Source organism: Apium graveolens, chromosome 8 (genome assembly GCF_009905375.1).
Source record: "Apium graveolens cultivar Ventura chromosome 8, ASM990537v1, whole genome shotgun sequence".
Lineage (NCBI taxonomy): Eukaryota > Viridiplantae > Streptophyta > Magnoliopsida > Apiales > Apiaceae > Apium > Apium graveolens.
The window spans coordinates 48,830,117-48,846,089 of NC_133654.1; positions in this window are offsets into that span (position 1 = coordinate 48,830,117).

Sequence of the window (15,973 nt, forward strand, 5' to 3'; positions counted from 1 at the left end):
GTTCATTTGAGCTCCATTTAGAGTCTTACTAGCATAGTAGACCACATGAAAAAGATTATTCTTGCGCTGCCCAAGAACTGCGTCCACCGCATAATCACTCGCATCACACATCATCTCAAAAGGCTCTTTCCAATCAGGTGTCGTAATAACTGGTACAGTTATTAAACTCTTCTTGAGAGTCTCGAATGCCGTCAATCATTCATCATCGAATTTGAAAGGCACATCTTTCTCGAGCAAGTTGCACAACGGCTTTGATATCTTCGAGAAGTCCTTGATGAAACGCCGATAAAAACCCGCATGACCAAGAAAACTACGGATTCCTTTCACAGAAATAGGTCGTGGAAGATTTTCAATGACTCCCACCTTGGCTTTGTCTACCTCGAGACCCTTGCTAGATACCTTATGCCCAAGAATAATGCCTTCACGCACCATAAAGTGACATTTTTCCCAATTTAGCACCAGATTAGTTTCCACACACCTTTTGAGCACCGCACGAAGATTATTCAAACATTCATCATACGAATGTCCAAAGACGGAGAAGTCGTCCATGAACACCTCGACATTATTTCTAATCATATCAGAGAATATAGCCATCATACATCTCTGAAAGGTGGCCGGTGCGCCACATAAGCCGAACGAAACTCTCCGAAAATCAAACGTGCCAAATGGACAAGTGAAGGTAGTCTTTTCTTGATCCTCTGGTGCAATTCATATCTGATTATACCCCGAATAGCGATCCAGAAGACAATAATACTCATGACCGGCCAACCTGTCAAACATCTGATGAATAAATGGAAGAGGGAAGTGATCCTTCCTTGTGTCTTTGTTCAACTTTCTGTAGTCCATGCATACCCTCCATCCTGTGACTGTTTGAGTGGGAATGAGCTCGTTCTTCTCATTTGCTACCACAGTAATACCTCCTTTCTTAGGTACACATTGCACGGGGCTCACCCAAGAACTGTCAGAAATAGGATATATGATTCCTGCGTCCAGCCACTTCAGAATTTCTTTCTTCACTACTTCTTTCATGATAGGATTAAATCTTCGTTGTTGCTCAATAGTCGGCTTACTACCTTCCTCTAGCAGAATTTTATGTATGCAGTATGAAGGGCTGATCCCTTTGATGTCTGCTATAGTCCATCTGATAGCCGATTTGAATTCTCGCAAGATCCTTAAGAGCTTGTCCTCCTCACTACCTGAAAGGTCAGATGCAATAATAACAGGTAAAGTAGATGCATCACCTAAAAAAGCATACCTCAAGTGTTCAGGCAATGGTTTAAGCTCTAAGGTAGGTGTTTCCTCAATAGATGGTTTGAGCTTTCCTTCAGCATTTTTGAGGTCAGAAGTACCAAGAGATTCAAACGGCATGTCTAGCTTTCGCCTCCAAGGAGAAGCATTTAGATATTGTAGTTGCTCATTACCATCCTCATCATCACTGTCAAAGTCCCCCACTAAGGCTTTCTCTAATGCATCAGACATTAACATGTGATCAAGTTCTGAAGTAACCACAGAATCAATCAAATCCACCTTTAAGCACTCCTCGTCTTTTGTAGGGAATTTCATCGCTTTGAACACGTTGAATGTCACATCCTGATCCTGCACCCTCATAGTAAGTTCACCTTTCTGTACATCTATCAAGGTACGGCCTGTAGCCAAGAAGGGTCTCCCCAAGATTATGGGAATGTTCTTATCTTCCTCGAAATCCAGAATAACAAAGTCTGCAGGAAAGAAGTGCTTATCCACCTTTACTAGCACATCCTCCACTATGCCTCGTGGGTATGTAATAGAACGATCAGCCAATTGTAGAGACATGTAGGTGGGCTTTGGATCAGGCAAATTCAACTTTTTGAAGATAGACAACGACATCAGATTGATGTTTGCTCCCAAATCACACAGGCACTTGTCAAAAGACAACTTGCCAATGGTACAAGGAAGGTGAAGCTACCTGGATCTTTAAGCTTTGGAGGTAATTTTTGTTACAGCACAGCACTACACTATTCCGTTAGAGCAACGGTCTCAAGGTCATCCAGTTTCACCTTCCTTAAAATAATACTCTTCATAAATTTTGCATAACTAGGCATTTGCTCCAGAGCCTCAGCGAAAGGTATATTGATGTGAAGTTTCTTGAACACCTCCAGAAACTTACCGAACTGCTTATCCAGCTTTTGTTGTTACAATCTCTTAGGGAAAGGTGGTGGAGGATAGAGCTGTTTCTCCCCTGTATTACCCTCAGGCAGAGTGTGTTCAACAGTAGTCTTCCTTGGTTCCACTGCTTTTTCCTTTTGCTTAGCTTCTTCATCACCAACTTCAGCTTCTCCGTCTTTTGCTTTTTCAGCATCAACAACTTTTCCAGACCTTAAGGTAATAGCCTTGACTTGCTCTTTAGCTTCCTTTCTTCCTGACACTTCAGTATCACAGGGAAGTGTGCCAGGTTGACGATTGAGCACTGCATTGGCTATTTGACCGATTTGATTTTCCAAGGTCTTGATAAAAAAGCCTGACTTTTGCATAACAGCTTAAGTTCCTCAAAATCAGCACTAGAAGGTGGAGTAGCACCTCCTTGTTGAGGATATGATTGCCTTTGAGCATACAGCTGTGGTTGCTGGAATCCAGTGGATTAAACTGTTTATTTACGCCTTGCTGACATGGTTGCTGAATAACATTCTGATTATTGCTCCAGTTGAAATTTGGATGATTCCTGTTGTTAGGATGATAAGTAGCTGGCACAGGCTACTCGGTCGCTGAAAATTGTTCACAAACTGAACATATTCATTAACAAGGGAAAACTGATCCGTAGTATAAGAACCTGCATAGAGCTCACAGACCATAGTTATCTGATTGACTCCATAGGTGGCTAAAGAATCGACCTTCATAGACAGCGCTTGGAGCTGCGCTGCAATAACTGTAGCTGCATCAACTTCCAGAATACATGCTACCTTCCCATTTATCATCCTTTGAGTTGGGTTTTGATGCTCATTTGCAGCCATAGTCTCAATAAGATTATAAGCCTCAGTATAGCTTTTGGCCCACAAGGCGCCTCTAGCTGCTGCATCGAGAATGGGCTGAGATTGGGCCCCCAAACCATTATAGAACCCAGTGATCACCATCCAATCATGCATACCATAATGTGGACACTTTCTCAACATCTCCTTGTAGCGCTACCAAGCTTTGCACATGGATTCTGTAGGTTGCTGCGTAAACTGAGTAAGAGCACTCCTCATAGCCGTAGTCTTCGCCATTGGATAGAACTTTACCAGAAACTTCTGCGCAAGATCTTGCCAAGTAGTGATGGACCCAGCTGGTTCAGAATGTAACCAGTCCTTAGCTTTATCCCTCTGTGAGATTGGGAAAAGCCTCAGCTTGATAGCCTCATCAGTCACACCACTATATTTAAAAGTACTACAGATCTCGACAAAATTCCTGATGTACATGTTGGGATCTTCAGTAGCAGCACCTCCAAAAGAAACAGAATTCTGCACCATCTGAATAGTGCCCGGCTTGATTTCAAAAGTGTTAGCCTGAATAACCGGATGAAGGATGCTTGACTGAATGTCATCAAATTTTGGCCGAGAAAAGTCCATTAGAGCGGGATCTGCCGGAACTATACGATCACCCATGATTACTGGTTCTTTCTGCTCATTTCTGTATCCGAATCTTCAAAATCTATCTTCTCCGGAATATCAAGAACTTCGTCCGTCTCCTCAGCCGTATCTAAAGTCCTCTTGTGAGTACGAGAACGTGTTTGCATAAACGCTCACTAAAGTACCTGAAACACACCCGGAAACAATAAGTAACATGTCTTAATCAATGAGTCCTAATGATCACTGATGGTAAGTACATAAACTAAACAAATACGCCGAGTCCCCGGCAGCGGCACCAAAAACTTGTTAGGGCGGTAAACACGCGCTAATAATACACGCAAGTATACGCGTTCGCAAGTAATATAGAATACTTTCTAGTTCATTCCCACAGAGACTCAGACTAATTATGTTCAATTACACTTACTCACCAATGTATAATTACTTCTCAATGTCAAGACAATAACACTTAGAATTGATTAACTAATTATTAGCTACAAATAACTACGAGAATTAAGTACTTAATTGACACTTGAATTAACAATATTAAACACACATGAGATCACAACTTCATTATTACTTCCTTCAATAGCTATTGTTATTACCCTTAGCATGTAACGGTGATGACATTAATCGAACAACACGAAACTGATAAAAGCCAACTTTCGTTGTACTAATACCATTCTACCAAGCATCCATAATTAAGACAGAAGTTGAATAGGCATCAATTATGTTGAGACCCTATATGTCTACAGAATTTGACAACATAACAATTTAAGCACAAGTTATTCCTTAAGATTACACATGGCAAGTAAAACGGTTAGAGTTACCCACTAATCATGCATACACATACATGAACCTATGCTAGCATGGAAAGTTCTAAACCTCAAGATCCACTGTCGCTTCACAAGAGATTAACACCCTATCTTATATGTTCGCGACGCACATAAGAGGAATATGCACAACCAATACTAGATATCATACAATCATCACACACTAAGGTATTAAACAACTAACTAAAGAATTCCATAGCAAATCCGTTACGACCCCATGATCACGATTAGCCAATGATAGAACTCATCGTCATCATGGGTTCATATGAAAACATGATAATAACAGACAAGAATAATTAAATAACCTACTTATATTAAACCAGAGTACGTCACAAGAGTAAATAGGTTCAAAGTAAAGAAAACTAGCATCCAATGTTACAACAAAATAAAGAATCACAAGAAAATATGCTTCCTCTTCGTTGTGATGTGCTAAAACGGTCTTCTTCCTTATCTTCTCGCTCCTCGATTGATACTATGATTCAACACTACGTGAAATGTCTCTGCAATCTACTTATATAGGAGTCCCACAAAACCCAGCTATATCAGAAGTTGGAAGCTCAATAGAATTAGGAGTCTAAAAATAATAATTTAAATTTACGTCCCTGAGCGGCCACTCAGCAATCCTGAGCGGGCGCTCAGGTTCCTGAGCGGTCGCTCAGCAGAGCTGAGCGGGCGCTCAGACCCCTTCTGAAAAAACTCTATTTTTGCTCCCGTTCTTTGCTGTATTCTACTCCTAACTTCCCACTCGCAATGCCAAACACATCCCAAGGCTTATTCTTGATGAAATCTCTCCAAAAACGCAAGTAATACCATGAAATGCATAAATACTAGAAAAACACATCAAATACACAAAATACTTGATTTCGAGACATCAATTTAAGCTATTATAAGACGTTCTAAGTGGTATAAAATTCCACTTATCACCTTCCCCCCAACTCCATCTGCCCTAAGAGAGGCCACATAACAACTCCTTGCCATCTTTTGATCTCCTCTCTCTTCTCCAATCCCACTCCGGGTGGAAAACTTCATCACTGAATGGTTGGAAGAAGGGACTGCCTTGAAGGCATGTATCCCTCTTCTTACCATGATTACGTTGTAAGTTGAACTAGCCTTCACCACCACAAAGTCCAACATCTATGTTTCTTATCTTGGTTCATGACCAATGGTCGTTGACAACTTAATTATCCCTTCCATGGGACATTCCACTCCTGCGAATCCATATATCAGCATATCGGTCGGGGTTAATTGAGAATCATTGTAACCCATCCTTAAAAAGGTATCATGGAGCAAGATGTCCACCGAGTCACCATTATCTACAAGGACCCTCTTTACCGGGCTGTTCCCTATTATCGGTGTTATGACCAGCGGGTCATTATGAGGAAATTTCACACCCTCCAAGTCAAAATCATTAAACGACATTGTTACTCCTGTTCTAGCCCTCTTCGGGGCATCCCCCACAATATTCTTAACTTCTCTAGCATAAGATTTCCTTGAGTTTTTGGACGAACCAGCAGCAGTTGGCCCTCCAAAGATGGTATTTATTACAGGTCCTCGGGGTCGTGGTCCTCCAAAGATTGCATTTATCACCGGTCCCCTAGGCTGGGGATTTCGCCCCTAATCACCTTTGTCCCTCCTACGATCATCAAAATTCTTTCTCCCATTATTATTCATATCTCCTCCATCTCCAGTTTACTTGCTCAACCTTCCTTTTCGAATGAGGAACTCTATTTCATCTTTCAATTATCTATACTCATCGGTGTTATGACCAACATCCTTGTGAAATCTGCAATACTTTCTCTTATCTAGATTGGTAGGATCAACCTTCAGGGGTTTAGGCCAAAAAATATCTCCATCTTTCTCAATTTCTATCAAGATCTGGCTTCTAGGAGTATTCAACTTAGCATTTCAGTGAACTTTTGCCCAGGTCCTCCCTTCTTCGAGGTTGAATCAGTGTTTTGCTCAGTTCTAGGATACTTGTCCTTAGCAATATATTCCAGATCAGTCTTTCGCTTCTTGCCGCTAGCGGGCTCGTTATTCACTACCGTCTTCCTCATGCTCTCCTCCACTTTGATGTACTTCTCGGCCCAATCTTGGAGCTGTAACATACTTTCAGGGGGGCGCTTGGCCAATGACATCTTGAAGAACTCATCCCCAGTTCCCTGTTACAGTGCTATCATAGCTATCTTGTCATCAAGGTCTGGGACTTTTGAAGCTTCCTTGGTGAAACGATTCAGATAGTCTCTCAAGGACTCTTTTGCTCCCTACACAATGCTCATAAGGGATGCTGAACTTTTCTCATGCACTCTCCCACTGATGAATTGCTTAATAAAAGCTTGACTTAGTTCTCTGAAGGACCCAATATAATTCAGGGGCAAACGACTATACCATCTTTGAGCCATTCCCAATAGGGTTTGAGGAAAGGCCCGACACTTAATAGCGTCGTTCACGGGCTGCAGCAACAATGCATTAGAGAATATCCTCACATGATTAGCGGGATCTCCAGTGCCATCATAAGCTTTAATGGTGGGCATCTTAAACTTCCTTGAGATATGAGCATTCATTATTTCTTTAGTGAATAACGGAGTAGGATCATTAGGATCTCCCAAGGGAAGAAGATTACTTTGATCAGTCCTTGGACAACAGTCCTTCTCTGTAGCGGGCCATCTAAGTCTATAATTGGAGCAGGATTTCTCCCTCTTGGAGGTAGTGGGAGTCTGGAGGTCTGGTGAGCCTCCAAGTCGCACTTCAGCCTTTGAATCTCAGCCTCGTGATCCCTGATTCTCTTCTGCACTTCTTGGGGATTCGTCCTTCGGGTGCTTCAAGGGCGCTGGTTACCATCAAGCATCAGTTCTTTACCAGCACGCCTCCTTCTTGGGGCCACATCATCATCCAAAGATTCGGAGTCTCTCTCAGTATAAGGACCTGAGAATTCTTGATCCTCCGGGATAGGAGTTAAACCACATATATATAGGGGCGTCTACCCTTGTGTGTCACTCCGATTAGCCTGTCCACTTCCTCCAACCTCGGGGTAAAGGGGCATCCCATAAGGAGGTTAGTTGTCATGACAGTTGAATACTCATACCCAACGGGTCGAGAATTCACAGGTGTATGTAGCTGTTGAAGTTGGCAATTCATCCCTTGAGGAGCCGGGGGAATCGTCCCTTGTGGATGAGGTTTAGTTTCCCCTACCTAGGCTCCTCTTTCGGTGGCGGTATAGGTCGAATGCGGAGGTATCTCCACCGTTGACGAAATCGTTTGGGTCGTCCCAGCTGGTGTTCCTTCAGGGGCGCTGTTTCCACTCCGTGTTCTCGCCATGGTTGTTGTTATGCTTCCCCACAGTCGGCGCCAAATGTTATGGATTAGAAACTAGAGTATATTAACTGATGTATTTACTACTATGGTTTGTGAGCTTCGAGGCTCGATTTGACTGCTCTTGTGTCTCGTGACTCGATCTGCCTTAACAAGATGCCTACGTACCTTGCTGATTGCCAAGGATCAAGTAAAAACATAGTTCTGATTTGGTGGGGGTTGGACCCCTTGTATAGATGTTGGGTGTCCTTGAATTGGACCATAGTTAGGAGACTTGATGGGCAAGTCTCTAAATGAGAATGGACTTTGGAGTCCTAGAAAGTAGGAAACTGGTTCCTTATCCTATCAGATTTCTTGGAGGCCAATCTACAAGGAATTGTGTCCTTATTTGGACTTTATTTATCAGCTGATTTACCCTTTATTAATTAATTATGAAATTAATTAACATTCAGGGTTTTGGGCCTTTTCTAATGGGCCTAGGTGTCAGCCCAATTCTGATATAATTAATGCGATATTAATTACGCAATCATGGTTTATTTTAATTCCTATCAATTAGGATGGCAAATGCTATGTATATTCAGATCCTCAAGAATGGACCCTTCATTCCTATGGTGAGAGTTTTTGAATCTACAGAAGAAGACACAGTCATACGAGCACATTATGCCCCTAAGGACCCCTTAACCTACACAGAGCCTGAAAAGGAAAAGGTTGCACTGGATAACAGTCTCCAACTCATTTTAATTTAGTCTCTTCATAATGTGATGTACAATAACATTGTCAACTGTGATTCTGCTAAACAAATTTGGGAAAATATTGAGATACCGTGTGAGGAAACAAAGTAAGTTAGATCTAACCAAAGGCGAATCTTGGTATCACAATATGAGGGTTTCATGGCCAATCCTAAAGAAGGAATTACTGAAGTTTTTGAAAGATTCAAGAAATTGATTAATGACTTGCAACTTCATGATAAATATTATAAAAACTGAGGAGGTTAACCTAAAGTTTTTGCTAGGCCTTCCTGACCATGTTGGATAGAAGATATCTGCAATTACAGAAGAAAGAGACTTAGGAAAGATGACACTGGAGGATTTATATGGGATTCTGAAAACATATGAGCTTGAAATGTTGCAGAAAAAGTCATTGAAGGAAAACCAAGGACATAGAGTAAAGGGATCTAGTGCCTTAATGGTCAATGATAGTACAATACTTGAAGATGAACAAGAAGCTCAAACTTTAGTCACTCATGCAGTTAATCAAAAGAACATGGAATCTCATAAACAAGTATATTGGAGCTAGAGGAGGATGAGTATTATACCCTTGATGAGTAAGATGAGAGGGATCAATCTATGGCTTACCTTGCAAGAAAATTTTCTAACATTAGGGTGAAAAAGCCAAAGTATTTCAAGAGGAAGGGACAAACCTTAAATAACAACTGGAAAGGAAAAACTCAGTACAACTCAAGTGGCGTGGCTAAAAAACTGGATATGTTGAAAGATCAAAGATTAGGTGCTTCAACTGTGATGAGTTGGGCCACTTTGCAACTGAGTGTAGGAAGCCAAATAAAATGAAGAAGGATAAAGATTATCCGGAGTTGGACACAAAGTATGAAGCTCTCTTGAAGAAACAACAGGGAAAGGCTTATGTAGCTGAAGGCAAGAGTTGGGATGACACTGATGAAGATGATGATAATGAAGAATTTAGAAATTCTGCATTCATGGCTCTTGAGCAAGGAGAATCATCAACATCAAAATTAGAGGTACCAGCTCTAACTACCATTGATTTAAATACAAGACAATATAAAGAAACTGTTGAAAAGATGAGTGTATAAATATTTCATATCCACACAAGCATGATGGCAGCTACTAAGGAAGTTAGTAGAATGTCAAAGATTAATGAGAAGCTTGAGATTGAAAAGTAAGAATTGGAGCTGCATCTTGTTGAGATTGAAACAGTCAAGAAAGAAAATGAATATATGCAAAATAGGCTCAAGTGTGTAAGTGAAATTGAAGCAATGCTGAGGGACAAATTGGGAAAAAATGAAGTGAAATTCAAGTCCTATAAAAATACATCTCAGTTGGTTGGACAATACCATGAGAAAAACAAACCATGTGCTAATATAGCTATTGGTTTGGAATATGATGTCTTGTACAGTAAAAAGAAAAATGAAGGTGACAAAGGGAAAGGAACTGTAAATCAAGATGTCCCAGTTATGCTTAGAAAAGTAGATGCACCTTTGTTCATGGAATGTGAGGTTAATTTCAGTGAGGTTGAGTTGGTCATCAATCAAGAAGTTGCAGATGAACACAATGAAAGGAAGGATGTAGAAACCACAACCACAAATGAACCTGAAAAAAGGCAATAGTCAGTCAAGTTATCAAGACACCAACCAAGGAGGTTAAAACTGAGAATGCTAGGAAAAAGAAAAAGGACAGGAATGGAAAAATAGGTGTTAACAAGAGCAACAGCCATGCCTTTGTTGCAGATGCTCCCAGGTCTAAGTGTTAAAAATATGGCTCAACAAATCACCTAACTCACCTTTGTAAAAAGGCTGTTAGTGAGCCAAAGTTAGGAGCCTGCAAATACAATAAGGCATTGGCTCAAGACCCATATTCATTATGTGACAAATTTGACTGCATTCCTTGCAATATGAAAGTAATGACAAGTTGTCATAAACTGAGAGTAGATCTCAAAGAAGTTAATCTTGGATCTACAGCTAAAAAGGAAAATACAAGTTAATCAATTAAAACTATTCTTTTTTAATCATCAAATTCTACTTCTGTTACTTTAGTGAAAAAGAAGAAAATACCCAACACTACTTGGGTAGCTAAACACACTTAATTCTCATTTTATGCATGAAAAAGTGAAAAAGAGTCATATGGATCATTGGCAGTGGATGATCCAGACATATGACAGGTGATAAGGACTTGCTATCACGATTTGAGGAGATGGGTGACCCATTGGTGACTTTTAAGAAGACAATAGAAAATGATTCATAATGGGATATGGCAAGATGGTTTCTGGAAATATTGTCATAGAAGATGTAGCACTGGTTGCTGAACTTGAAGTTAATCTTCTTAGTGTCAGCCAATTTACTGACAAAGGATTCCAGGTGAATTTTGAAAAAGAAGAGTGCTCAATTATCAACAAAATGACCGGTGAAAATGCTCTGAAAGGAATTAGAAAATGAAGCCTGTTTGTTGCAGATTTGAGTTCAGTAAATAAGGGTGGTATTTGTTGCTTCTACACCAAGGAATCTATTGAGCAAAGCAAGCTATGGCACAAGATACTCTCTCACCTGAATTACGAAACAATTAATAGCTTGGTGAAAAAGAAATTAGTGAGAGACATGCCAAATTTGGAATTTTCTCAAGAAGAAGTTTGCGAGGCTTGTCAAAAAGGCAAAATAAAAAGGTCCAATCACAAAAGCAAAGCTTTGAACTCCATAAGTGCACTATTGCAGCTTATTCACATGGACCTGTTTGGACCAGTTAATGTCTTATCTATTTCTAGAAATAAATATGCACCAGTGATGGTGGATGACTACTCAAGGTACATATGGGTAGAGTTTATACACTCAAAAGATGAAACTCCATACATCATTATTGAACACGTAAAGAAATTTGAAAAGCAGGCTGAAGATCAAAACTGTGTAAAGAGATTGAGAAGTGATAATGACACAGAATTTAGGAATGCAGCATTAAGTGAGTTCTGCAAAGATAAAGGCATTGTTCAAGAATTTTCAGCTGCATGAACACCTCAAAAAAATGGTGTTGTTGAAAGGAAAAATAGAACTCTAGTTCAAGCTTCCAGAACAATGTTGCAAGATGTCAATCTGCCAACAAGTTTTTGGGAAGAAGCTATGAATACTACATGCTATACTGAAAACTGTTGCCCAATAAATAATTATTTAGGGGGGTTGGATACAATTACTAAACAAATCAATGTATTATGGAAGTAGATTAAGCACAAATAAAACAAATAACAATTTATATTAATCTTTAATAAACTGTTACAAAACTCTCTCAAGAATAATTTTCTTAAGAGCTGCTAGGTTATTCAAATACCCGAGTTAAGCACCACATATAAAGTGTTAACCTATTTTGTGTTTATATACTACACAACTACAATAAATCCCTATCAATTACAGGATATGTTACAGTATAACTTTTCTACTTTCTATATATATCCAAATCAACTACGATCCTATAAATCAGCGTCTCCTGATTTATCTCGCAGAATTGACTTATCCACTCAGATCCTGACAGTGTTCTTATCATGATGGATTACGATATCCTGACTATCAAATGGATCATGATTGGCTTAACATATCATGATTCCTCTGTCAGATTTTGACGCCTTGATAAATCCTGATTCTTGACATAGACAGTTCCTAACAATCTCCCACAATTTATGTTTTGCAGAATAAGCATAAATTCCAAAGTAATGTCTAGTGCCAAAAACCAAAGAGATAAATTGTAGAGTACAAAGAATACTTTGTTTCAGACTTTAATCTTCATGTTACTTGATAAACTCTGCAGTATTTCTGAACAAAAGCTTTAACCCTATCATCAATCTTTTTCAATACTATCTCTTCTAATCAGATCTTCAAGTTCTTCTCATATCCAGATTTATTTGATAGTTGATAGATAGTAGCCCTCAAGTTTCTGATAGGAGTTCTTTCAAGCATCAACTCCTCCAGTGTCACATAGAAAGCTTTAAAACCATCAGGATTCATGGTTATGTGTCTCTGTGTAAGAACATTTTGAAATCACAGCTCCTCCTTTCTTCATGTTGACTTCTTGCCCTTTGAAATATGTGTATGTAGGAATATATGATCCAAGTATAACGACTCAAGATTTTTGAATTATTTAAATATGTAATTATGGAATTATTAGATAAATAAAATATGTGTATTGGTTTTGACCGCTATGTGTTGTCTGATTATTATCTATGTGTGATTTATGGTGTACCGGGTTGTCCGCGTGATTAATTAAGGAATTGTATTGAATTGTTTCACTTTTAAAAGTGGATTTAATGCAAATTTATTTTTATAAATATTTGGAATGTCTCTAAAATTGTTCTTATAATTTTATAATTACTACATTTATTTTTGGAATTTTATAAAATTTTGAAATTCATATTTTATTAATTATTTATCCCTATGTGATTTTCTGATTGTATTTATTAGTAAAATCAATACTAAAATTAGAAATGTTTCAAAAATTACGAAACTCATATTTATCTAAGTTTGAAATATTCCGAGAATTTTAAAATTATTTTGGAAATTTTTTGGAGTAATTTCACCCGCGCGTTGATTCATTAAAATGATAAAAACGGGTATAAATCGTGTTTCAGAAATTATTTTTTAAAATTATGAATTTCATGATTTTATTAACTTCCGGATATTTGTAACATTTTAAGATTATTTTCGTAAATTTCTGAATTTGTTTTGAGTGCAGCTCGGTTCGTTGATCGTTGAATGCGGGTACGAGTTGCGTTTCAAAAATGCTTTAAAATTCATGAAAATTTTATTTTATTAGTTTTGGGATATATATATTTAAGATCATCTCGGATTTGTTTCGATTAATATTTACTCGTAATATTGTACTGCTAATGGGTTAAAAATCGATACAAATCGACTTGCTGTCAGAGGGGGGCTACGTGTCAATGGTTAGACACGTGTTGTAACCACCTAAATCAGTTTATTTAGAAATAACAACACAGGTATATACCCTGTGTATTTCTTGGATCAATTTTGGCCCTCTTCTCCTTTTTCGATCACTCCAATCTCTTAATCTCTCTGTTATTCTCCTCTCCTCCCCTCTATTTTACCTTTTTCCTGTCATGTTCTTCTGTCTCCATCGCCCTGTGCTCTGGTTTTTCTCCGCCTCCCAGTTCCGCCGTCGCCTGAATTTCTTTCTCCGGTTTGTTCTTCAGTTAATCACTGGTTCTATGCCTATTTATTTGATATATATACATGTGTATTGTGTATGTATAACAATTGGTGTGGGATTTCGTGGTTGCTTGGTGTGTCTTTTACGGCCTGTGTTTCAGGCGGGTGTAGTGTTTTTCGACTTGCTGTTTTCCGACTTGTTATTTACCATTTAATTGGTGTGTGCAATAATTTGGGATTTCTGGATTTTTGCAGGGAAAATCATTTGATTGTTTTAATGAAATGAATTTAATTACAATCGGTAATTTAGTTATCGGCGAAATTCGCTTAGGACACCCGTAATAAACGGGCACCCGCGGATTTTACCGCCATCGGCGAGCCGACGGTGGACTGTGATGTTTATTCTGAGTCCTAATATTTTAAAAGAAATAAATGTAAAAACGCGAATAATAATAATTAGTTGGTTTAAATCAGTGGTTGGGATTTGTGGAATTGGAATGTGATTGGATAATTGTTGCGATTGTTATGTTTGGGATTTAACGTCGATTGATGTTTCGACGGGTAGTCCGATAAATAAAGAAGAACGCTGCCCGATTTCCGGGAAATGAACTATGGAAATGCAGGAGCGTATCTGGTAATTATCGGGACGTCGAGTGAATATATATATACTTATACTTTATACGAACTTGATTGTATGTTGTGGTAGATGTTCTGTCCAAAACTCAGTAACCCTAATTTCGTAAAAGGACAAATATGCATATTTTCTGAAAACGAACACCGAACTGATTTTCGAGAATGTGAACCCTGACTAATGCCTGTAATACAATAATGTATGTGTTATGAGTCGGATTTTGTTAACGCACGGGTAGATTATTAGTAAGGATATGTCAAGCATAATCGGAAGTCTTAATTAAGGTATTTCGACTCTGTAGATTATAGTCGGAAGGCCCGAGAATTTGCAATGGATGAAAAGTAGTTTGGTGGTCAGTCGAGAAGCTCAGTAAGGTTCCAATGAAAGGACTTAAGTGTTGAGGTCGAATCCAGGGTGATTTAGTGGATAGACAATAAAGACTGAGCGGCAGAGTCGGCTCAGAATTGATCAGTAATAGTTGTAACGCCTTGTAAGGCAAGTACTTCCAAACCTTTTTCGAGATATAATGCAAATATTTCTAAATTTTCTCATAATATATTGTTAAGTACTCAAAATAGCTCTGTTTTATATTGTAAATACTTTGAATCCTTCAGCCTTGAATCTGAACCACATCATTTGATCTTTGAGCCGTAAGCCTTATTCTTTGTGAACCATTTCTTGTTGATCTACCAGAAACTAAACCACACAAATACGATACTACTCCACAAATATATATCCATCATATACCAAATACTAAAACATAATTGTTTAAACATACAAAAACTTTTATACTCAACCATACCTTGTGACATCAAAGAACTAAAACCTTGTAAAAAAACATTGTTCATCTAATACCTGATTCTCCTACAGGCTGGAGGCCATTTCTTTTATACACTTTGACATACCCTGGTGGTACCCATGAATTTTCACCATGATCTTATACTAATGTTTTATTATTGTTGATCATGATCCGGTTTTTGGGAATTATATTGTTTATCATATGGAACTGCTTTAGAATTGGATACTTTTCTTTATGTGGACCAGATTCGAGGTCAGACCAGATTCGTTGTCGAATTAGGCCAATATGTACCTTGGATCCAGTTTGTAGAGCAAAGCTGTGTGCCTTGCTCGGGGTTAGTACGTGACTGATCAGCAGCCTAACCTTGGTTTTAAAACTTAAAATGAATATCCAATTCTATTGATTATTTAACAAGAAACTTGATTCCTCTGAATCATCTCGTTTGGTCATTGATTAACCTCAGTTATTGTTATTGTGACTTGCTGAGCTAGTAGCTCACTCTTGTGAACCTTTTTATGTATTCTACAGTTAAGAAGGACATGGTTGATAGTGAGGTTTCCCAGTTCAATGTACGAGCTAGGATTCTAGATTGAGATGGATCGAGCTAGCATGAGCTTATTACGGTAGTGAGATAGTAAGATTGTGAGAATAAGTTCATTATCAGTTGTAAGTTAAATTAGTTGGGATTTGGTACGTTGTAATAAAAGTTAAGGTTATGGCTTGCTTTCATACTTTAACCTGTTGTGATCCGTAGGTATGTAAAGCAGGGTCATTGCAAATAATATCTCATATACAGGTTTATATATTGTGTATGTGTTGTGGACCCCAAACTTCTGACCCGGGTTTGGAGGGTGCCAAAGGTTGGTATCAGAGCCATAGGTTATAAGTCACTGAAATAAGTCTAGATTGTCGGGATGGGGTAGAGGGTTA